Source organism: Triturus cristatus, chromosome 5_1, assembly GCF_964204655.1.
Source record: "Triturus cristatus chromosome 5_1, aTriCri1.1, whole genome shotgun sequence".
Lineage (NCBI taxonomy): Eukaryota > Metazoa > Chordata > Amphibia > Caudata > Salamandridae > Triturus > Triturus cristatus.
Genome location: NC_140587.1, coordinates 342,656,378 through 342,682,385, shown reverse-complemented (window position 1 = coordinate 342,682,385; position 26,008 = coordinate 342,656,378).

The following is a 26,008-nucleotide window of genomic DNA, read 5'->3' as shown; positions in this document are numbered from 1 at the left end:
ACGATGGCCAGCAGGGTTCACAATTCAGATGTAGTTTTGATTGCCAGGATGATGTACACCTCATGGATCCCTTTTTTTATTGCACATTGTGATATGTGAGGTGGATGCGGCCATATCACCTGAAGCAGTGTGGGAGAACTGGGACATGTGGTGGCATCGTTATCCTATTTATACGTACGCAAAGTGGGCTAGGCTTGCGTACGACAGGCCAGCATAGGGGTGTGAATAATTATTCCGGGGACCTGGGCGTTGCTCAGTTCCTGCCTGGCCAGGAAGTGTACTTATGTGTGTGTCCCTGTTCCAGTTTTGACGTCGCACAATCCACAATTTACATTAATGTAGCATGTACCGGGAGGGCGGCAACTATCGCTAATGAGATGCTGTCCGAAAACATTGAATGGACAACATCACATGTTGTTGTCAAGCTTGTGGATATGTGCAGACACGCATGTCAATGGTGTGCGGTATTATTGAAAGTGTTGCTATCGCAAAGCGCACACATGTGAATGCGCTCAGATGGAGGGAGGATCAGCAGTGAGGCTACGTCATACACAGTGATAATGCTCATTACAGTCAAGCAATGCATGTCAAACATGAATCTGAAAGTCTCACATATGACACACTACTATACTGGTAAAGCCTGACAACAGAAAATACTGCAACATTACTCTTTACAGTTTGTCACATGTGATCTAGGACGTGCACTCTGCCCGAGGCTGATGATACCCCTTCGAGCCACCAGTACCCAGGCCGAAAGGCAGCACAATAATGTGCACACACACATCAGGGGCATCGTGTAACACACATTTGTTTTTTGATGTAACGTTTCAGATGCATGGCTATCACACGTGGAAGGCTACTGTACAGAGCATAATTATTGATCAAGATGATCGTTGCATGCTGTGTGAACATTAAGATATGTGAACACAGCAAAAAATGTTCAAAAAAGCTCTGTAAGCAGAAGATGTGTCTCATCAAAGGGTGTAGAGAGATTGACTAAAATGGGTGGGGTCCTCCAACTGTTACAATGGGAAATGTTATCAACCAATCAAAAGCTTTTTTTTAAGGTCACATGGCAATCGTGCACCAAGCGCGCAAGGATGACGTACCCGACGCGATTTTGAGAAAATATATTTACCATAATATAAGTTTATTACAGTTAGAAATATATAAATGTGGAAAATATTTTAGATTATCGCTTGCTCTCATATACACTTTAAACTTATATAGATATAGTTTTGAGACATAAAAAAAATAAATGAGGGAATGGCATACCCGGCGCGAAACGATACGTCTATGACATAACACAGGGCCTAGCAGCATGCACTCGTCGCATATGGAACGCGCAGCCGGCGCAACCCTATACGTAGATGAAATACCGCGCATATCGGTACAAGGCAGCCGTCGCATACCAAACTAGGAGCTGGCGTGACCTTATACGTATATGATGTTAGACGGGACATGGTGCTACGAAGCCATCGGATACGAAATGCGCATCCTTAACGAGTTTTGCAATATCGCGGATAGGATTCGCGTGGTGATGGAGCTTGGTACACTACCAGTATGGGAGTCTAGTTTTCTAAAAAAATACAAATATATGTACATGCTTTTTTTTAAAGATATAATAAACTTACATAATTTTTCAAATAAAAAAAAAAAAGGATAATAGAGTTCCAAAATATTACAAAAAAATAGAAAAAATATAGGTTTCATATATTTAAATAAGAAATTAACATTTAAAAAACCTTTGAAATTCACTGAAAAAACCATAGGTTTTACAGATGTTAAAGTTAGGAATTAGAATTTAAAAAAACCTTAGAAATTCATGGAAAAAAACATAGGTTTCAGGGACGTTATAGTTAGTTGGACATTTGACTTATATAAAACCATAGAAATTCGCCCATTATAGTTAGTTGAGCTAACTATAACTCGTGCGCCCGCAATGCAGTGGTGATGACGTCACATATTACATCATTCATAACATGGTCAGTGACATCACTGATGACATCACTGATGACATCTCAAATGACATCACTGATGACATCACTGATGACATCATCCAGTGAATGTGTGTTTCTTGTGTGTTTTTATGATGCTCCGGCGATTCAGTCCTCTTAATCATATTTATGATGCGATGCAAAGTTACCCTGCATGACCTTGCATTACCTCACTTTAAGAAGGTGTTACAAGGGCATTGCGGTGAGTTTTCGACACACAACACCAATGGGTTTTGACACATTACCGGATTTAAAAGGATCTGTAAACCTGGGAATGTATCAAAACTGTGCGTCTCCCCACAGTAGGTGCTATGAGGAGAAACAACTTTACTTCTCCTCAATTTTACCTCTTTGTTTGTATGATGCATTCTGCATCACACATAGAAAGAGGAAAATGCCTCCATTGATTGTTTTTGAGGAGGAAGGTGTTCCTCCCTGCACACAAACTATTGTGGCAACAACGCAGATACCCTTGCACCATGGTGCCAGGATGCCTATGTTGGTGTTAGGCACCAAATTTGTACACTGGTGCAGGTAGAAAGGACAGAAATGCACCTTATTTCATTAATATGGTGCATTCCTGCCCTTTCCTTTTGATGCAGTGCAGAGCTGCGAGAAACCTTGTGGCGCTGCTCTGCACCAAAAATTTGTGAATGTGGCCCTCAGTATTTAACACACCGAATTCTGCATGTTTTGCCTTTACACAGGCCCTTTCCTACTATCAATTTCACACGTTTGGCCTGATAAAATTCAACAGGGAAAAACTCTGAGGGTGTGATAATTATCACGCAATTTGTATTAGGACTCGTCTATTAGTAAGTTTGCACAAGGATCAGAATTTAGGCCGTCAATGTATTCTTTCAATAATAAGTAATAGTCATGTTCCCTTTGTGATTTGTTTCTATTTGTTCCAATATTCAATATTCATAAAGTGAGGTGACTAAGACGTGAGTCAATGGCAAAAATATGACCTTTCATGGAGGCGATCTATTTTTCTTTTTTGACTAACAAGAATAAATGATTCCCTTTTCTCTGTATTAAGCTTCATTGTGAAATGAAGTGTTTCAATAGCAAGTATGAGCCAAATATGGCTCAAGGCCACGTTTTGCTATACTTAACAATTTCAAAAAGAGAAACAGCCAGGGAATATTTTGTTTAACCGTGACAGGGTTAGGATACAAGAGGTGCCATACATTTCATGGTGCTGAATGGCTGATTCAATTTCATAGTCTTGTAATGGAATTCTGTAAGATTGCGCAGTGTTATAAAATATAACAGAATGACTTCCTACACAGTAAGCCCGTGTCTATTGGTTTATGACACCAGTACTGCGAACTTTGGGAAATAAAGCTTAGTCCTTGATCAGGAGATCTTTTAAACCTGATTTGTAAAGGACAGTATACTTTGCGAGAATTGGAAATACAGACTAAAGAAGTGTTGCGATGCCTTTGCTGACAGTGGGAAATTAGAATCCTACATGCCTGTATCATTAATGTTTCAAACAAATATTTCATAAATGTAAAATGCAAGATTTTGCAGGTGATGCTTTATTCCGAGTTGTAAACTATGATAAGAACAATCTTGATATGTGAAAAGGATTATGTAATATTGTTTAATGTAATGAAAAACTGTGCTTTTGAAAGTTTGGAAGAAAAGTGTACAGCAAACTCAATGAAATGATAAAAATAAATGTCAGATAACTTACAGCTTCAAGCACAATCTGCTCTGTAAAATATTTTATTTAGTTCCGCTTTTCACTCTGAGCTCCACTCATTGGATACAGACAGCCAACTTATTTTCCAACCATGAAACATAGGCCAGTCAAAGACTGAAGTGAGGTGTGTTCAATAACCAAACACTTGCGGGTGACAATCACAGCCACAGTTGACAAGTTATTCATTCAGCACTACCTATAGCACATGTTTTTATTTTTTCAAATAAAACTAAAATATTTTCAGTATAAACATACAAAGTATAGCAATTGAAAAATCTCTGATTTTAATATGGCCTTCATGCAGTTTTCAAGCTTTTGTAATTTTTCTGTAAAAGTCTTTATGAAAGCTAACGAACTCACAAACATTTTTAGAAATACAATGGAAGCTGAAACCATTATTATAAATTCAAAAATGTTTTACCGAATGTATCAAAAAAAGGTAGCATTGTTGTGGTGTTTCTGGGTGATACAAAACAGCGAGTGTTTGCTTCCCCATTGTTTAGTTGCCTGAATTAAAAGCCTTTGGGGCAGATTTATGTTTCCTGGCGCATCCCTGCAAATCAGCAAGGATGCGCCAGGAATGATGCGTCACGCAAGTTTACCCTTGCGCCACACATGATGCGCCGCATTTACAATGCGGCGCATCATGGCGCAGGAATAAACAGATGCGTGACGCATCCAATGGCGTAAGGTTGGCGCAGTGCTTCAGTTGCGTCGCAAGCGCGACGCAACTCCAGCACTCTTCCAACCTACCCTATCCCTAACATGGTGCGTCAAGCCTTACGCCTGCTTCAAGCAGGCGCAGGGTTTTGGCGCATCAGCGTTGGGAAAGTGACTCAGTCAAATCTTATAGATTTGACTGAGTCACTTTTCAGGGGCGTTCGTACGATGGAACGCCCCCCCCTCTGTCGACACGCCCACGTGAAACCTGACGCAGGTTTTACGTGGCGCAGGGCTTTACATCGTGACGCATCTCCATAGATGCGTCACGATGTAAATATGGCGCAACGTGGTGCAGGGTTTACACCGCCGCTGCGTCACAAAAGTGACGCAACGGCGGCGTAAAAGTGGCGCATCTCCAATATAGATCTGCCCCTTTGTTTTTTTCTTAAAAGTGTGTATGAAATACGAATGAAACTTTTTTGACTTCTTGTTCCCAAGTTGAGTAAGGGCCATATTTATGAGCCCAGCTGTGTTGCTCTTGCATCACTCAACGTGGTGTAAGAGCTGCACAACTCAAATATGAGATGCATGAAGTTACGCAAGGCCACTTTGTGTGGCCCTAATTGGCTTCCTAAATCTAGAGTAAAACAGCATAGCACAAATCACTGTGTTGCATTACTTTGCCTTGGTAAGGCTTTCCATGGGTGTTGTGTTCCCACACAACTCCCATGGTTTTTGACACATTACCAGATGTACCAAAAGTGGCAGACCTAGGAATGCACCAAAAAGATACACCTTTTCCGGGGAGGAGTAACAAGAAGAATTATCTTTATTTCTTTTTGTTACTTTCTCTTTCTATGTGCGCTGAATTCTGTAGCACACATAGGAAGAGGACTATGCCTCTCAGGAATGTTTGCCTTCCTGCACAAAAACAATTATGCATGCAACGCAGGCACCCTTGCACCATGAAGGGTACCTGTGTTGGCGTTAAGCAACCCATTGTGTACCAGCGCTGGGGAAAGGACAGGAATATTCCATATTGGAATTAATATGGCGCATTCATGCCCTTTACATGTAACACAGCGCAACAAGGTGACTTGCTGAACTGCATTGTGAAACAATCTCATAACTATGTCCCCAAGTAATACATATTTGTTTTTCCAGTTCAACAGTTTTCTCTAGTCTTAAGGTTTCTTGTAATGGTAAATCTATAGTGCATAGGTTTATAAAAAACTTCATCCTCATGGTCTCATGGCACTTACCATATATATTTGCAACCAAAATTAATTTATATTGATCATCGAATTTTGTAAGAAATGTACACCTACACAAACTACAGAAATACATCATTGGCTTTAGCATTTAATTGCTTTTTTAAAGCTAAAACTAAACTAAAACTCTATGGATGAGTGGCAGTGTGTAACCAGATGTATAGGTGTATGAGTACATATGATGAGTGAGTACATGTATGAGTGACTATATAGGGACTGATAGTGAATGAGTGGATGTGTGTGTAGATCTTGTAATTACTGAATAGGTGTGTTGTAACTGGTATTGGTATGTCCATTGGTTAGAAAATGTTAGTTTGTATTTTTGAGTGTGTATATCAAAGGTAATATTAGGGTGAGAGGAGGTCTGCCACTCTATCACAAGGGTGATGTCATCAGTGATGCCATCAGTGATGTCATTTGAGATGTCATCAGTGATGTCATGAGTAATGTCACGAGTGATGTAATATGTGACGTCATCAGCAGTGCATTGCGGGCTAACTATAACGCCCCTGAAACTATGTTTTTTTCAGTGAATATATATATATATATATATATATATATATATATATATATATATATATATATATATATATATATATATCTACTGGCGGTCGCCAGTAGATAGTTATAGTTAGGACCTATTTTCAATAGGAAATCTGCAACATTCTATTCCCAATAAGTCTGGCGCTGGTTGACGAATCCTCGCGAAATTTTCCAAACTTTTGGCCAGCTCCGCTCCGCTCCTACCCTGAAAGTTTTGTGGTGATTCGTCAAGCGGGGGCCGAGAAAAAAGGGGGGTCCCAAAACGGATTTTCCCCATGCAATTTCCCATAGGATCTGTAGTCGCAGCTACAGCCCGAACCGCTGAACGGAATGACACCAAATTTGGCAAAGAGGTAGTCCTCAGTTCAGACTCATGCCTTTTGCATAAATGGTGTGAATCTGTTCAGTAGTTCCTGAGAAAATTAGAGTTAAAAGTACATAAATATCTATGGCCGCGGAGGATCCGCCGACCATACACGCACCGTACGCGCACCCTCCCCGAACCGAGCGCGCACCCTCCCGATCGCGCGCTGAATGCTAATTGGCTGTCGAGTGTCTCTCTACATTCGAAACCAGGAACTGTTGGCGGCCATTTTCTGCCTCGGTAGAAGTGAGGCTGAAGAGGCAAGGGGAAAAAGTGTGTAAAACATGTAAAGGGGGCAGAGTGGAAATACTCTGACCCTCTAGAGGTGCTTAGGGGGTGCCAGAAGGACCCCTGGGGCCCCCCTTTTTTTAAAAAAAAAACGGCAAAATGCGCGCACGGTGCACGCATCCTATCACGTTGGATGCACGGATTCTCTCGCGGTGAGTTCGCGGATCCAAGGGAAAAAAAATGACATTGTTGGGAGATAAAGATTAAGCTTAAGTGAGCCGTTGTGTTCATTGAGAGTTTTTGGTACTTATAAGTAAGTACCTATACAGAGTCTAAAGTTGTTGAGAAAAACTCTGTTTCCTTCATCAGTAAAGTGTACTCCATCTCTCCTATACATCTCTTGCATATGAAAGCGCAGATTGTTATTGTAAATGGACCCCATTCTGTAGTCTCGGAGAAAAGCAGAAACAGATTTATTCACATGTTTCCTAGCTTTCTCAATCTGTGGACAAAAATGATCGGACCAGTTCCATTTCTGCCTTTGGCATATGTTAGAATACACAAAGGCAGTTTTAGGGAAAAGTGAAATCAGTTCTGCAAAGGTGTCCTTCATAAGCATTTCCAGACCTACCCCAGTCAAAGCGCCTAGGTCATTGCCACCACAGTGCACTATTATGAGGTCAGAGTGTTGGATTTGCATGAAGGATTTCACCAATGGCATCAATTGGTGCCACTTTAACCCTCTCTGACCAATCCATTTAATGTCTACATTTGGCAAACCTAGGTCTTTGTGAATGCCTTTGCTTTCTGCATACCTTTGGCTCCAGAAAATGTAGCTGTGTCCCACAATCCACACGGTAAGCATCTTGTAAGGAGGTCTGGATGCACTCAGATGGTCTCTGTAAATGAAATGGCAGTTTGGAAAGTAAGATGTTTCTAAAATGGTGGCTAAGATGCAATTTTGTAAAAAGACAAGAAATCATTGGTTGTTTGACAACCTTCTACACTGAAAGGTAGGGTGCATATTTCTGTTTTTTAAACGCATGATTCTTATTGGTTAACAAAAACTGATTGTAAGGAACATTATATATGATAAACTGATATGTTGAGACGTCAAGCACACTTTCTGTTTTGATTAGCAACATTGTGTGTGCTGAACTTGTGACCTGTGTGCTCAGTACAGTGTTCCATGACCTGTTTCTATGGTAACGGGCAGCGGGCAGATTGGGGGAAGGGTTGAAGTTTATGTCATTTGGAAGGGTTGACATGTTTAACCAATAGAAATGTGTGTTTGCTTTTGAATTTATGTGGGAAGGAATGTGATTTGATGTTTACATGTATATGTGTGGAAAATAAGAGGGAAACGTTGCCATTCTTTGGTTCTGCTGACAGGTGCATAGTGCAGAGATTCTGTATAAGAAAATCTGGTGTATGACTGATATCTGGTGTGTGACTGATATACTTCTTAATCTACAAAACATCTTGAAAGGTGAGTTATTTAATTGTGAGGGGATGTATGTAGACTATTTTTATTTTAATCAGACTAATGTATTTCTTCTGCTAAAGTGTAGGGTTTACTTTTTTTTCTCCACAATCTTATTGACAGTGTGTGTGCATGTGATAAGGATTTGTTTTTTTCATGTGTTTGTAGACAGATAACTATGCAGTTTTTATATTTTGGTAGAATTAGAAAACAGTCATTGTTTATGAATTTGTGAAATGAGTTATGTTTCTGCAGTAAAATGTAGTACTCCTTGTAGATGAAGAAATGTGTTTTGGTATAGTGCAAGGGATAGTGTTGTTTGTCTAGAATCACACAGAGAGCCTGTGTGCATTTGGGAACCACTGTGAGAGAAGCATTTAGTAACATATTGTATTTGCTGACAGATAACTCTTTTAAAACCTGTCATGTTGTCAAGTTTTAGTAGCATTAGAAGCCAGTCTTTGCTTATGCGTTGATTAAAGGACTCAGGCTTTGACACAAAAGTGCACTTTTGAAATATGCACATTGTGTGCAGTTCCTTTACCACTTCCATAGTAGTAAATACGTTTTGGTAAACTCCTAGGGATAGTGGTTGTTGTCTAGAATCACACTGTGAGTGTGTGTGCATTTGGGAACCACTGTGAGAGAAGTGTTTGGTAACATCGTGTATTTGCTGACAGATAACTGTTTTAAAACATGTCATGTTGTCAAGTTTTAGTAGCATTAGAAGACAGTTATGGCTTATGCTTTCATTAAATGAGTCATGTATTGACAGTGAAGTGTAGTCGTGAAATATGTAGATTGTGTGCAGTTCCCTTACCACTTCCACTGTAGTGAATGAGTTTTGGTAAACTCCTAGGGATAACTCTTTTAAAACCTGTCATGTTGTCAAGTTTTAGTAGCATTAGAAGCCAGTCTTTGCTTATGCGTTGATTAAAGGACTCAGGCTTTGACACAAAAGTGCACTTTTGAAATATGCACATTGTGTGCAGTTCCTTTACCACTTCCATAGTAGTAAATACGTTTTGGTAAACTCCTAGGGATAGTGGTTGTTGTCTAGAATCACACTGTGAGTCTGTGTGCATTTGGGAACCACTGTGAGAGAAGCATTTGGTAACATTGTGTATTTGGTGGCAGATAAGTGTTTTAAAACCTGTCATGTTGTCAAGTTTTAGTAGCATTAGAAGCCAGTGTTTGCTTATGCATTGATAAAATTAGTCATGCTTTGACACTAAAGTACAGTACCATGTAGTATTGTCTTCACTGCACCAGAACTGAAAATTTAAAAGTTTTACCCAGGCACTGTCCTAGAAGTTGTCTGATGATTTAGTCAGTTTCTAAGTACTTAGGTTGTGAACCATTCATTACCAAATAGACTGCTTCAATTGTCTATGCAGTATGCATGTAGTTCTCTAACCACCTACACAGTTGTTTTTCACACCTTCAATTCCCTAGTCAGTATCCACACACTTCCAGGAAACACCCTGTCACTCCCATTGCAGTCCTCTAGTGACCCATTCAGCACCATGTACTAATCCATTCACTGTGCCAAAACCCAAACACTTATAAATGCACCAAGACACTCTCTTTCCAGTACTCTAATGATTCAGTCACTGCCTAAGTATTCCTGCACTGAGCCAGGCCTTAGCACATGGACTGCGTCAAACCCCAATGCACTATGCATGCAGTCTTCTAACCAGCTAGACACTTGTCTTTTACACTTTCAATTCCCTAGTCAGTATCCATATAGTCCAGCAAATATCGTGTCACTCCCTTTGCACTCTTCTAGTGACCCATTCAGTACCAAGTACTAATCCATTCCCTGCGCCAAAAGCCTACCACTTATAAATTCATCCAGGCACTCTCCTTGCTGTAGTCTAATCATTCAGTCAGTACCCAAGTACTCATGCAGTGAGCCAGGCCTTAGCACATGGACTGCTTTAAATGCCTATCCAGTATGCATTCAGTCCTCTAATCAGCTACACAGTTGTCTTTCACACCTTCAATTCCCCAGTTAGTATTCATGCACTTCTAGCAAACACCCTGTTACTCACCCAGTGTGTCTCCTTTTAGTACTGTAATCATTCAGTCAGTTAGCATGTAGTCTTTTAGTGAGGTAGGCTTTAGGGCATGAACTGCTTCAAAGTAGTCTGCACTATGTATGTAGTGTTTTAATCATCATCACACTTGTGGTTCAGGGCTATAGTTTCTTAGTCAGTTTTTATATGAAATGTGTTTGTACAGTAATGGAATACTGTAAATTTGAAAGTTATTAATATACATTTATTTGTGATTCTTTTTTGCAGATACTGTTTTTCAACGTTAAAATAGAGAAATTATGCCAGAAAAAAAGGAGGATTACTTGAAGAAACATCAACCACAAGTATTGAATGAACAAGATAATGTGGCTAAAAGGAAAAAATCTTCTGGTAAGATCACGAAGCAATTTATTAAAAATGTTTGTAGGAGCAAACAGAATGTAGAGAATGCTGCAACTTCAGAGAATTTTTTAAGTAAGAAAAAAAATCAAAATAAGAGGAAAAGTAAAAAAGCAAATGTTCAGTCAATGGAGATAAAGTATGGTAAAAGAAGACAAAATCAGTATAAGGAATTACGCAAACAAATATTTTACAAGAGAATAGTTCATAATTTGCTGAAAGATGTGAAGAAATATAAAAAGAGAGCTTTATTTTATAAAAAGAAGAAGCATATTGAAAGCATCGTGGAAAAGGCTTTTGAAGTAAAACGGAAACTGTTTATTTTAGTGTTAAACAGAATTCGATCACTAGATAAACCAATATATGTAATGAAGGCCAAAAGTAGGAGGAAAAGAGTTATTAATAAAAAAAAATGTGATTTTTTTGGGGGAGAATGGAAACACAGTTCTAGTTCAGAGCCTTTTTTTAATGAAGAGAGTTATTCACTGAGTGAAAAATTATTGTATGCAGTTGACACCAGTGGTAGAGTTTATGAGGTTAGTGATGGTTGTCCAATGGAGAAAGAGAAAATGGTTGAAAGAAATGCAGAAGAAGTGATAGCTGATGAAGTTTTAGCTAAAAACCCTGTGTACACTTAAGATTGCAGTAGTGTTTGTAGTGTACGACAGGAATCTATTGAAAAATGATGTTGTTTTTTACGAGCCTATAATAAAAAAAGTGTAAAACAAAAGATTAAGCTGTTGCAAGGACTAGACCCCTGCAGAGTGAGAAAACATACTGGTTTGCAAGGTCATTCTCTGGCTTGTCTTTCTAGGAAAGTTTGTGAAAGTGTTTTTCAACATTTCAGAATGCTGGCAGTACATCGTACTCAAATGCGGAAGTTAGTGAGAAGGTTATATTATGCAAAAAGTCCAGCACTAAAGTTAAGTGAGTTGAACAGTGCTCTTTTACGTGGGTCAGTTTCAGATGTGAAGCAGGTCTGTGGGGATATTGAGTTTTGTTACTTTGGGCCTCTGACACATTAGTAGAACAAAATGTTGAAGACAATGTAGAACCTGTAATTACAGAAAATTTTGAGGATGAAATCCCAAAGTTTAAGGTAATTTCAGGTGAAAGACCAAATGTTTCTTGTATTTGTTGTCGGGGAAGTCACTATAAAAATCAGACTAGGGGTGTCAATCTGTATTTAAAAAGTGAAATAGAAGATAATGATAAGTGGATGGAATTTGCAACTTATTTGTTGGTAGAGGATTGTTTTGATTTGGGATGTGAGCAGCGCAATTGCAAATATTGTTATAACAAATTAGATGAGAATAAAATGCCTGCTAGAGCTGTTCATAATAATCTAGAGTTGGTTGCTATTCCTCCAGAGCTGATAGATTTAAATACGTATGAATCTATTCTGATACAATGTGTTCACCCGTTTCAGGCTCTTGTTCGTATGGAGCCCAAAACAAGTAAAATACCTCCATCAGAGTTGCAAAGAGGATTGAAAGGAAGAGTTGTGTATTTACCATTAGATTTAAGGAAAAATATTGAAACTATTGGTGTAGATCATGCAGAAAATGAGCCACTAGTCATTCTTGTTAATGGTGTTCCTACTAAGAATAAGGAAATCTGGCAAGAGTTAGTGGATGTTAGAAAAGTGCAAAAGGCATCATTGTATCTATCAAAAAATAATGAGTACTATAGAAATATGTTTGTTGGAGAAGAAGAAATAGATTTAGCAGAAGATAGTGAAACGGGGGCGTGGCTTGGCGCCCGCGGATGATGGCGGCGTCCGACTTAGGCTCCGAGGCAGTACCGAGAGACCAGCCGGTTCCCGCTTTCGAAGCACAGAAGAACACAGTTGAAGATGCGTCGGAATCTGTCCTGACTTCGCTGGTATCAATGGAGATCCTCACTTCTTTCCGCGATGCTACAAATGCCGCCTGTAAGTTCTGACAGGCTTTTTTTCCACGGTGACGGCCGCCATTTTAGACTCCCTGAATGACACGCGTTACATTACTGATGTCGCGCTGTTATTTAACTGTTGGTGCAGGACTTTCACTTTTCAACTTTACCGATGTTGTGGCACTAAACACTGGCGCTTGCACGTTTGACACCCAGCAGGTGCTATATACTATTTTTCGAGTGAGTCGTTTCCTTGCGGACCCTCAACTTGAATTACAGTTATAACATTTTTTGACCCCGCCTGCTGTGACCGCGTCATATTTACAACATTGTGGTGCATCTTACATAGGTGGCTATTTTGCAAATGACTATGACCCGCGCTTGTTTTCACCACACACTTTCTCCTTCCAGTCTTTATTTTAGACACTAGGAGTGCGCGGGGAGTTACACTCTGGTGTCTTTTCAACAACTCAAGGAAGTAATCCCATCGCACTCTGCAGCTAAGAAACACTCATATAAGGTTTTACTTGGTTGTTCCAGAACCCTTCAGGAGGCTTCACAGAAGTTTGACCGGGATTGCTGCTCAGAAGGAGGTTATGTGGTACTGCGCATGGACCCTATGTACAAGTAACCATACAGTGTCTTTTGTCGTTTATGGTCAACTCCACTAGTTGTTTGGTCCTTGTATACTATCATTTCGAGACAGCACTGACCAGAATATATTCCTCTCTATAGCGCCCTGGTGACAACACCACTCAAGTTGTCTGAAGTTGGATGTGCTACCTCACATTGTGCTTAGCCACCCTTATTCGCCTGCTGTGCCACGTCTGGTGTTCTCCACACTTTGATCTTTTGCACTTGGCTGGGCTACTAATCTCACGGATTGTTGCATGGGCAGACTCAAGCCAATGTCGCATTTGCCGCGCTCGACCAAACCACGCATTGTGAAGAATTCCAAGGTTTTTTCTGCCTTCTCGCAATTGGAGGACTATCTTACCTCATCTGAAATGAAATGAAATGAAAAATTATATTTATATAGCGCATAGACTACCCGGAGGCCTCGCAGCGCTTTAATTGATCACTGTGGCGGGCCGCAGGGTGAGATTAGCACGTTTTTGCAAACAGGTGGGTTTTCAAAGCTTTCCTAAAAGCCAGCCGGTTATTATTTTCTCTGTGGGCTAAGGGGAGGGAGTTCCAAAGTCTCGCAGCAGTATGGGAGAAGGAACGGCCGCCCCAACGTGCTTTGTTGATTTTAGAAGTGGTAACTAGGTGCAATGATCCCGAGCGAAGGGCTCTGGATGGAGCGTAGGGCACAACTAAGGGGGACAGGATGGCAGGGCCTGTTTGATGGAAAGATTTGTGCACAATGCACATAGCCTTAAACTGTGCTCTAGCAGCCATCGGGAGCCAGTGCAATTCTTTTAGAGCTTTCTTGGCTGACTGCCAGCGGGGGATGTTGAATATTAATCGGGCGGCGCAGTTTTGCGTGACTTGGAGCCTGTTGGTCACTGAAGCCGGGGCACCCAGATATAGCGCGTTTCCATAGTCCAGGCGGGAGAGTATCAGGGCCTGAACCATGATTCTCCTCACCTGGAAAGGAAGCAGAGGGAGTACTTTGCGGAGCATTTTCATTAGGCCGACACACGTGGAGGCAGTTTTGGTAGCCTGGACCGAGAAGTCCAGCGCTTTATCGAGCCAGATTCCCAGACTCTTTATCTGCGGTTTGGGAGGGGGGGGAGCACCAAGGCAGGTGGGCCAAATTGATGTCAAAATGGTCGGAGAAGGGTTACCCAATAGCATAATCTCTGTCTTCTCCCCGTTAAGTTTAAGACAGGACGATTGTATCCACTTAGCAACGGCCTCTAGACAGAGGCCCAGGGTGTTGGACGGCTCCTCAGTGTGGTCCAGAGAGACCACCAACTGGGTGTCGTCCGCGTAGGTGACAATACGCACGCCAAAGGGCTGGACTATCTCCGCTAGAGGTCGCATATAGACATTAAAAAGTGTGGGGCTCAGGGAGGAGCCCTGAGGACCCCCACATCTAAGTGGTTGCTTAGGGGAGACTGCTTTGCCCTCAAACACCTGGAAGAAGCGCTCGTCCAGGAAGGAGGTCAGCCACTCCAGGGCCACGCCCGACACGCCCATGCCTTTCAGACGGTGTAGCAGTGTGGCATGGTTGACAGTGTCGAACGCGGCACTGAGGTCGAGTAGTATGATGGCTGCTTTTCCTCCCCGGTCCAGCACCAATCTAGTTTCTTCCGTCACTGCTAGGAGAGCAGTTTCAGTTCCATGCTGCGGGCGGAAACCCGTCTGAGAGGCGCATAGCAGACTATTTGATTCTAAGTAGTCCACTAAGATATTATTGATGTGCCTTTCAAGCAGTTTGCTCATCCAGGGAAGTAGGGAAATGGGGCGGAAATTGGCCAAGTTGTTCTGGTCCAAGGTGGGTTTTTTCAAAAGGGCCCTAACCATCGCACATTTCCATGGTGCTGGGACGGAGTTAGAGGAGATGGAAGCATTAAGGACATCCAGAATGACAGGGCGGATGATGTCCATCACCTTATTGAGAGTTTGCGGGGGTGCTGGGTCATTGGGGGATCCCGAGATGACTTTAAGAAGCATTCTGTCTAAAGTGTCGGAATCTAGGAGGGGGAATTCATCCAGTGAGCTGGGGGCTAAGAAGTCAGAATCTGTAGTGGTGGTGTGGTCCATGTCACCACTGCCAGTAGAAAATGAAGAATAGATGGCCTCGATCTTCTGGGAGAAGAAAGTGGCTAAATTATTGCAACGGGTTTGTGCGCCGTCAGGTGACAGACGCTCGGCTGGAGGGGGAGAAATTAAAGATTTGGCTATTTTAAAAATTTCTTTGGGGGAGTTTGCAGCTAGGTTGATTTTGGCTTCATAGAAATGGGCTTGCACAGATTTTATTTGATTTTTATAGAGCTTTATTGCGGCTCTATACTCAACTTGCTTTGATTGTGAGTAATCTTGTCTCCAGGCTCTCTCTAGTTTACGGCAAGATTGCTTCATAGTCCTGAGAGTCGGGGAGTACCAGGGGGCCACTTTGGCTCTGTTTATTAAGTGCAAAGATTCCTCTGGTAGGACTAGGTCAAGGGAACTGGAGATCCAGTTATCAAAATTGACAATGGCTGTATTGGGATTGGTCACATTTGGGGGTAGGTGTTCTATAAGAGCCAGTTTCCACTTAGAAAGTGGGAGGGAGGCCCATTTTCTTCCCCGCTGCTTATTGTGATTTTGTGAGATGGGGGGGAGCAAGTGGACCATGTAAAAGGAACTAAAAAATGATCGGTCCAGGATAGTGGTACTGGAGCCTCGACGGTTAAGCTATCTAGATTGCTGTAGATGTGATCTAGGAGATGTCCCTTAACATGCGTTGATTGAAAGCCTTTCTGAGCCAGGTCAATGGACTGAAAGTTTGTTCGAAGACTATTGGCTGTTGAATCAAGTGGCTCATCTAGGTGTAAATTAAGATCGCCCAGCAGGGTGAAATTTGCCGAGGTGAGCACTAGGTTGGCAGCTAAATCCGTCATGTTAGTGATAAAGTTGTTGAGGGTGCCAGGTGGTCGATAGACTAGGATACCGGAGAAAGTAGTGGATGGGGAGAACTCAAGAGTGAAATGTAGGTTCTCACAGGCTGGCATGGGGGAGGGAGTGATGCGGCATCTAAAGTTGTCCCTATAGATAATAGCCAGCCCTCCACCTCTGCCAGTCTTGCGATCCAAATGTTTAATAGTATAGCCTTGGGGGGTGGCCCATGCTATTGCAGGATCAGTTTCTAGCTGAAGCCATGTCTCTGTTAGAAAGAGGGCGTCTGGATTGAGCTCCTCTATCAGCATGGCCAGTTCAGTATGGTGTTTGGGCAGGGAACGGCAGTTAAGAAGGAACATCCTCCATTTCTGCTTGGAGGGATTTTTCACAACATTTGGAGTAGTTATGCCCCAATCACAAGTTTTGCAGTGGGCCTTCGGTTGTAAGGGAAGGACTGAATGCAAACATAGTGGGTTGACCGAAGGACGCAATGCATATAGTGAGGAAGTGCTGTATGTGAGGAGATTTCCTACCATGATGACAGCTGGGTCCGGTAACTGGAAGCGTCTGGACACGGACTGGCGCAGACAGGCTTCTCTTTGGCGCCTCTTCGGCGCGTCTAAGGCGCTACCGCTGCGCGTGCCGCTGCGCGGGGCGAAGGAAGTTAATATAGATTGGGCTCAGGGAACACTGGAGCGTCAACCCACTAAAATGGCCGCCAAGAAATGGCACTACCAGGAAGTAGGAGCGCTCTGTTCTCCCTCCACAACAATCAGCCCGAGTAGCTGCGGTGGACCGGGGAGTCAGTGCACAATTCGAATCACATTAGCAACAGCAGTTTGCATGTAAAAACGATTTTCTCTTTTTAAGAAAACAATTTTCTCCTTTTAAAAAAAAACGATTTTCTCTTTTTAAAAAACGATTTTCTCTTTTCAAAAAACGATTTTCTCTTTTTAAAAAATCGATTTTCTCTTTTTAAAAAAACGATTTTCTCTTTTCAAAAAACGATTTTCTCTTTTTAAAAAAACGATTTTCTCTTTTTAAAAAAACACATTCAACAGAACAGCAAAGGTGCTATCACCTAGAGCGCTGGCGCAGGAGTGATCAGTTCATCTGCTTCGGACACACCAATGGATCCTTCCAGATCTACGCAGGACCCCTCTAAATCCAATACGAAACGGCTCAAGTCAAATTCTCTCTCACCTCCAAAGCATCCGGGGCCAGTATCCATGGAATTATTGTTAGAAGAAATAAGATCCCTGCGTCCTTTTATGGAAGAGACCAACCTCAAGCTTCAAGTCCTTACAGAAAACTGGTCACAAATGGAAACAAGAGTTACTTCAATCGAAAATTCTGTTCAGTCATTCCAAGAGACATCCTTTGTTGTCTCAAACTTGAAATCCCAAGTTTCGGACCTACAGCAACATGTGGAGCAGTTGGAAAACAGAAACAGGCGCAATAACCTTCGTATTTACGGCCTAGTCGAAGGAACGGAGGGGTCTGACCCAATCGCTTTCTTCAAGTCGTTCTTTCCCAAGATCCTGCATTTGCCACAGGACAAACCCCTCAACATCCAACGTGCCCATCAACTGGGTCGGCCGCCCTCCTCTGCTTCCCCCTCACAAAAACCTAGAGGGGTCATCCTTTACTTCCTGGAATATACAGATCTCCTGATGGTTTTGACAGCGGCCAAGTCCCTTCCACATCTCACCTGGTCTGGTTCGTCCCTGTTTTTCGCCCAGGATTATGCCAAGGCTACTGCCAATCGCCGCAAGGCTTTCCTAGGATTCCAAAATGATCTACGGGCGATGGGAACGCAATATGGCCTCTACCACCCATGTCTCTTCAAAGTGACTTATAACAATCGTACCACCACTTACGAGGATCCAGTGTGCTTGCAAAGCTTCATCAATGCGCACAGATCATCTGCTATGGATGCCTCCGGTCCATCCTCCTCTGCTCCTGGTTGACTACTGATCTTGTGTTTTTTTTCTGATTTCCTTGCTGTGATTACATCTGAGTTTTCCTACTCTCCGGATGTTCAATATGCTAGTCCTCACTGTATATGCTTAATGGTTTGTCCGTTGCTTTCGATGTTTCTTATGGTCTTATTGCATTTTCCTAATTCGCCTTATTCCTTTCTTCTCCATTTGTCCTACAGGTAATTTTGTTTTCGTGTTCTGATGATGTCTCCCGGTCCTTGCCTCGTTGCTCCTGGGTGTGTCATCCAACTGGCTCCTTCCCTCCTCCACCCTATCTCGCACCCTTCCTTTGTAGGTGTGTTCCTTCTCTATTTCCTTATTTGTCTCCCCTGTCCATCCGCTGCTCCTTCCTTCGTTTCCTCCCCTTCTCCCTTCTTCTTGTTTTTTTCTCTGTTTACTTGTCTATATTTTATCTTCTCACCTCTAGTCGGAATTTTTTGCCTCTGTAAGAGTCACATTTCCTGTTTTTCTCGATGCATTTGTTTTTCAACCTTTTCTTCTTTTTTAACTCTCTATTTCACTTTCGATACTACTGCCCTTCATTCTCATTTCCCTACTACTGCTCTTGTTTTTACTTACCTATTCCTTTTCTTTTACTTTAGCATTTCTCCATTGATCTTCCTCTTTTTTTATCCTTACTCCTTTTCAGGAATCTTTCTTTCTTTAATCTTGTTTTTCATACTTTTTTCGGCTAAATTATCGTTATGTCATTGAATTTATTGTCATGGAATGTGAAGGGTATCAATTCTCTGATCAAGCGTCAACGGATTTTGTCACACTTAGCTAAATTGAATGTTGATATTGCATTTCTCCAGGAAACGCATTTAACTGATGTCGAATCTGTTAAGCTTAAACGTGGTTGGGTGGGTGAACTTTTTTACTCTCAGGGTGATGGCAAACGAAACGGAGTAGCAATTTTGTGTCGCAAGTCTCTCCCCTTTCAGGTTCTTACCCATGAATCAGATACTTCTGGTCGGTGGGCTTATGCCAAGTTATTGCTAAGAGGTGTTCCAATTTCTTTGCTCAATGTCTACGGCCCAACCACGGGTGAACCTTCTTTTTGGGCTGTTTTTTCTCCACTCTTAACCAAATTTATGGATCACAATTTTGTTCTGGCGGGGGATTTTAATCAACCACTAGATCCCTTTGTTGACAGGTTGTCCAAGGCTCCACACATTCCTAACAGACCTCATAAGTTGTTCAGTCATGCCATTTCGCAGCATACGTTAATAGACTCTTGGCGCCTGTGCAATCCAAAACTACGGGAGTACACTTTTTACTCTCCCTGTCATCACTCCCAATCACGACTCGATTATATCTTTGTTTCCCACAATCTTGCCCAATCACTTTTACATTCTGAGATAGGCCCCATTTTACTTTCTGATCATGCTCCCGTTCTCACAAGTGTTGAGGTATTCCCTAAACCTACTGGCCCCAGAAGATGGCGGTTTAACAACTCCCTTCTTGCCGATCCCAAGTTTACGATTACTTTCACCTCATTTTTTGATGAATTTTTTCAGATTAATGATGATGCCACTCTCCCTGATCACATTATTTGGGACGCTTTTAAAGCAGCTGCACGTGACTTTATTATCAGTTACGTTGCGGACAAACGCAAGACTGCACGAAGGTTCACCAAAAATCTCCTTTCTGACATTAAGAAATTGGAAAATGCATATTTCACCTCTCACTCTGCTGATAGCTTGACTGCCCTTGTTGCTGCAAAAATGAAATTTAATGAGAAGTCTACGGAGGACGCCTCCCTGTACTTGCTGAATTCTACTGCTAAGTTTGATGGGGGTAGGAATAAAGCAGGAAAGCTTTTAGCTAATTATTTAAAAATTAAGCATAATAAGTTAAATATTGAATCTGTGTATGACTCTGAAGGTGCCTTGAAGCGTACGGATGTTGATATTCTTGCTGAATTTTCACGTTTTTATGAAACTCTGTACACATCTGAAACTCAATCCTCTCCCAGCTCCCTTGCACATTACTTTTCCACCATCCACACACCATCTAATTTCCCCCCTGATCTTTCCTCTTTAGAGTCTGACGTCACACAAAAGGAATTACTCACTGCATTACAACACCTTAAACCCAACAAAGCTCCCGGTCCTGACGGTTTCACCGTCAAATTTTATATTCATTTTTCTAAATTATTGATTCCTCGACTGCACTCCCTTCTTCGCACTTTTATTGCTCATGGTGCCTCTTCGGGGACGTTTTCTGATGCCCATATCTGTCTGATACCTAAACCTGGGAAAGATGTCAAACACTGCAAAAATTACAGGCCCATATCTTTAGTCAATATTGACTATAAACTCTTCGCTAAAGCATTGGTGATCCGACTGGATCATCTTCTCCCCGACCTTCTCGGTGAAGAACAATCCGGGTTTGTCAAGGGTCGGCATATCACGGATAATACTAGACTTTTATTTAACATCCTGTCGAAATCCTCCCGTTGTCAATACTCGCTTGCAGCAATCGCCCTTGACGCTGAAAAGGCGTTTGATCGGGTTGAATGGCGCTATCTCTTCCATGCCCTCACTTGGTTCGGTTTCGGCCCTAGATTTATCTCTTTAGTTTCCCTGTTATATTCACATCCTAGGGCTGCAGTCTTTGCAAACGGTCAACTCTCCCCTTACTTCGATTTAGGTCGTGGTGTTCGCCAGGGTTGCCCTCTGTCTCCCTTTCTCTTCAACCTCGCTCTAGAGCCTTTTTTATCCAGGTTGCGTCAGAATCCCGCCATTCACGGCTTCCAGATTGCAGATTCTCACATCAAACTTGCTGCTTATGCAGACGACATTTTACTTTTTCTTTCCAATCCTGCAGAATCTGTTACTTCCTTTCTGAATGAAGTCCGTAATTACTCCTCTATTTCTGGATATAAACTTAACCATGACAAATGAGAGATCCTTCCCCTGACCAAGTTCACTTTCAAACAAGACTTTCATGACTCCCAGTTTACTTGGTGTCCTTCCCATATTAAATACCTGGGTTTATATGTTACCTCCTCCATTCCAGCTACTGTCTCTTTATGCATGTCCAAATGTGCGCAAAAGATTGCTGATCTCACTACAAGGTGGCATCCTTTATACCTCTCCTGGTGGGGTCGTCTCGACACTATTAAAATGATGATTTCCCCTATTGTTCTTTACACACTTTCCAATATTCCTGTACCTATCCCCACGAAATTCTTTACAAAAATTAACTCAACGCTATCTTCATTTCTGTGGAACTCCAAAAAACCTAGGATGTCTCTTGCCAGACTTATACGTCCTGCCTCTGAGGGTGGTGTTAATTTTCCTGATTTCCCTGCGTACCAGAGGGCCTTTCTATTACGTCAAGCCTCTCTTTGGCTTCAAGATTCCACTTCTCCTTGCCCTCTATGGATTAAGGTTGAGCGCGCTCTCCTTTCTCCGTTTTCTTTTGCAGAGTATCTGGCTTTTTCTCGTAAACCCTCTTTGCTTCCTACTTCTATCCACAAACATACTCTCAAGGTTTTATTATCTGCTGCCCCTGGTCCCCCTCTCACCGTCGCTGACTTCCTTTCTTCTACTATCTGGCATAATAAACATCTCTTAATTGGCCTTAAGCCCTTTTATTGGAGATCTTGGAGGACTCGAGGATTGATTTGGATCTCGCAGCTCTTTTCTGGTTCCACTTTCCTCTCTTTTCCTGATCTCCGTTCTTCCTTCGACTTACCTCTATCCTGTTTCCCCAATTATCTCCTACTCAAGGCTGCGGTTCTGGCGGTTCATGAGCGACTCTCGGTCTCTTCTCCCTCCCTTGTTTCGCACACCCCTATCTCTCGTCTTCACTCTCTCCTGCATACCACTCCTACTGCGTCTCTTCTTTATAAATACCTTCACGCTCATGACCTGTTCAGACCCAAATCCAAGGTTGAATCTCAGTGGGAAACCGATCTTGAAATAGCTTGGCCAATATCATTATGGGACAAAATTTGGATAAAATTACGTAAAACTTCTAGAGCGGCTTCCTTGACACAATCCTTATTTTTTATTTATAACAGACTACTTCATACTCCTGCTACGCTTCACAAACGATTTCCCAATACCTCAGATAATTGTTGGTCATGTGACTCTCCTAATGCTAACTTGTTCCACATGCTTTTCCTTTGTAAACATGTGCATGCTTTCTGGTTACAGGTGTGGGCTCAAATTAATGTTATCTTCCATACCTATATCCCTTTTTCTCTCACTCATCTTTTTTTGGGCAGTTTATCTCCTAGTTGGGATAATGTAGATATGTATGTTCGCATTATTGATTTATTACTGGCCATTGCCTTTCAACAGATTACTGTTAATTGGAAAAATACGTCTAATATTTCCTTCAAAGCGTGGTGGTACAATGTTTGTTATAATCATAGACTTGACAATGCCTTTGTTTTTCCTATTCAAGTAGCAGCTAAGCGTGCGGAGCTCTGGCTCCCCATTACGTTATACTTAGATAATTGTGTTGCTTGTTTTTCTCGTCCATCACCTGACCAACAAGAAGTTCCTAAACCCCCATGATGCCCTTCGTCTGTCCATAATTTTCTAACATATTGCTTGTTTTTCACTTTTTTTGCACTTAGCTGTCTAGGTTATGATTAATGTAATTTTTATTTCGCTTTCTTTCAATTGCTCATGATTACTGTTTGGTTGTACATTCTCTCTTACATATTGTATTTTGCACTGCTATTCCTTCCCCTCCCTTCCCCCTTCTGCCTCTCCCCCCTTCCCAGCGGATACTTTGTATTGCATTCTCATTTTTTCATTACCTAATAAAATTCTTTTGAACTTTAAAAAAAAGAAGATAGTGAAACATTAAGTGGACAAATTGAAAAAGTGGACATGTCCAGATGTGAAGAGATCTATGAACATTACAGTTTACATCCTCTTCATTCCAAAGAGGTGATGGGGAATGCGATTGCATTGCCTCAAATGAAAAAAGCAACAGGAAGTCCCATGAGTGTATGGGAAGAGAGCTTGGAAGCTCGTTGTTTCCCGCAGTTGTTTCTAACAGGAAAAGGTGGACGATATGATGAACGTCCTGTGCAGATTCCTACATCTGAATATCGGACAACAAGATTATATGCAGAAGATCCAAGATTTTGACAATGTATCCCTTATATGTTTCATCTTCTGTTTGAAAGTGACTTGTCTGGACTTTCATATGCAGTAAATCACATTTTAAAACCTGGAATGCATCTTCAAAATGTAACTGCAAAGGATTTTATGGATAAAGTGCATCAGAGAGATGATCATTTAGAATCTCAGTTGATTAATCTGATGGCATGTCAGCGTGAGACTAATGAATATTGGTACCGTCAACATGGAGAACTGAAATGTATGCTACGGAACTTGGGAACTCCTACATGGTTTGTTACACTAAGCTGTGCTGAGTATGCTTGGGATGATTTACTTGAATTTCTTCCAGAGGCAAATTCCAATATAAAAAATATTGAATACAAGACACCTGGAGAATTGTGCTCTTTGGATCCTGTCAATGCATGCCGATATTTCAATCATAGATTTGAAGCTATGATGTCTTTCATCTGCAATAAAAAGAATCCTCCTCTTGGAGAAGTTGTGGATTTCTTTTGGAGAAAGGAGTATCAAGCAAGAGGTGCTCCTCGCATACATATGTTGTTATGGGTCAAGGACGCCCCCAAATTTGTAACAGATTCAGATGAATCTGTTTTGTCTTTCATTGAAGATTATGCTACATGTGCTCTTCCAAATAGCAGAGAAGAGAAAAACTTAAAACAACAAGTCTTACGATTTCAAAGCCACAGGTGTGGAAAATATTGTCGACGAAAGTACGAGTCAAAGGATAAGTTCTATACCAAATGTCGTTTTGGATTTCCACGTCCTGTATTATCCAAAGGAGGAGTGAACAGTTTTATGTCAGCTCTACGACATACCATCACAAGAAAGTCTCTGAGAAACACCTACAACTTAAGAAGAAGCGAAGAATCAAAATACATAAATGACTACAATCCAGTTATTTTATCCATGTGGAACGCTGACATGGATATTCAGTATGTTGCGGACAATTCCATTGCTGCTGCTCGATATGTAACGTCTTACATTACTAAGTCAGAAAAGACTGAATTGAAAGAAATGTGGGAAGAGATTTCTCACGAGAAGACTCTAAGTAAGAAATTAAACAGTTTCAGTTTGTAGATGTTATCGCATCGTGAAATTGGAGCATATGAATGTTCAGATCGGTTATCATCTGCAAGTCTATATTAGAAAAGTAGAAGAATCATTTGGGTGAGTCTAGGTCTTGCAGGAATGCAAAATCAGGTACTGAAATCTGTTCAAGAAATTGAATATTTAGCAGAAAATGACCCTGAAAGTACAGATATTTTGAAACCCAATATGTTGGACACATACTATCTAAAGAGAAGTCATCATCTTGAGAACATGTGTTTCTATGAAGTGCTGCAAAACTACACTTTTAAAGGGAATATTACAGGGAACATCAACGATGGAAAATATGGAGTGATTGGTTCTGAAGGATGTCTGGTGAAACAAAGGAAAGGAAATTTAATTAATCACAGAAAACTGAGTTGCGACACTGGTGACAAAAGGGAATTTTACTATTTAGCCCTTTTGCAGATGCTCAAACCATGGCGTTCTGACCTGGAATTACATGGAGATTTTCCCAGCTATGAAGATTCATTTAATGCTTGTAAAGATAGCATACAATGCAGTGCTTTCGCAAATTATGTCAAAATGTTGAATGATGAAATTGATCAAGAAGCTACAATTGCAGCTGAGATTGCTAGAGACAGTTCTCAAGACAGTCAAAGTTCTGCTGTACTGAGTCAAGATCCACTAGGACAACCAATTGTTGAAAATGAAGCAGCGATTGCAATGAATGAGGTGGAAACAGCAATGTATCAAGCACAAGAAGATACAATACAGTTAGGAAACTTGAAAGAGCAACTAAATGTTGAACAGAAACAAATATATCAGCAAGTGAAAGAGCAGATTGACGATGGATTACTTCATGAAAAGAGAGTGTGCTCATGTACATAATTTCAACCTATCCGAATGTATGTGAGTGGTCAAGCTGGAACAGGAAAGAGTTTCTTAATTAAAGTAATTAAAAGTTATCTGCAAAAAACAACTGAGTCGCATTTGTCTTGTGTTGTCACTGCTCCAACTGGGTAGACAGCACATAACATTAAAGGAATTACTTTACATCGTTTACTAATGCTGCCAGTAGAGCATGAGAACAAATTGGAGTACCACAAGCTATCTGGAGAAGCTTGTTGTGAAGTTTCAAGAGTGCTGACGAAAATGAAACTTCTCATTATTGATGAGGTGAGCATGCTTTCAAACTTGATGCTTGCCTTTGTGCATTTAAGAATGCAGCAAATTCTTAAAACAGAGTATGACGTGTTATTTGGAGGAAAACACGTCATAGTTTTTGGAGATCTACTACAACTGACACCGGTAAAAGGACAACCAGTATTTAAAACACTTGCCCATGAAGATACCAGAAAGTCTCTTGGCAGTGTTGGTAATGTGAACATTTGGAGTAATTTTGAATACAAAGAACTGACAACAAATATGCGACAGGCAAATGATGCTGAATATGGAAGTATTCTTCAAGATATAAGAATTGGAATTCTTTCAAAAAAAGGAAAAGAAGCTTTGGAGAGTCGATTACTTTGCAATGTCTTTCCAAATGAAAATGCAGTTCCTGCAAAAGTGTACGTGGAAATTGCTAAAAATAAGTCAGTGATTTGCTTAATGCCAACACTGCGTGAGTGTTCAATATTCAACGAAGAATTATTAAAATTGGAAAATGAAGAAATTGTAAAAATGGAAGCCATCGATAAACTACTACATGAAGGAATCACT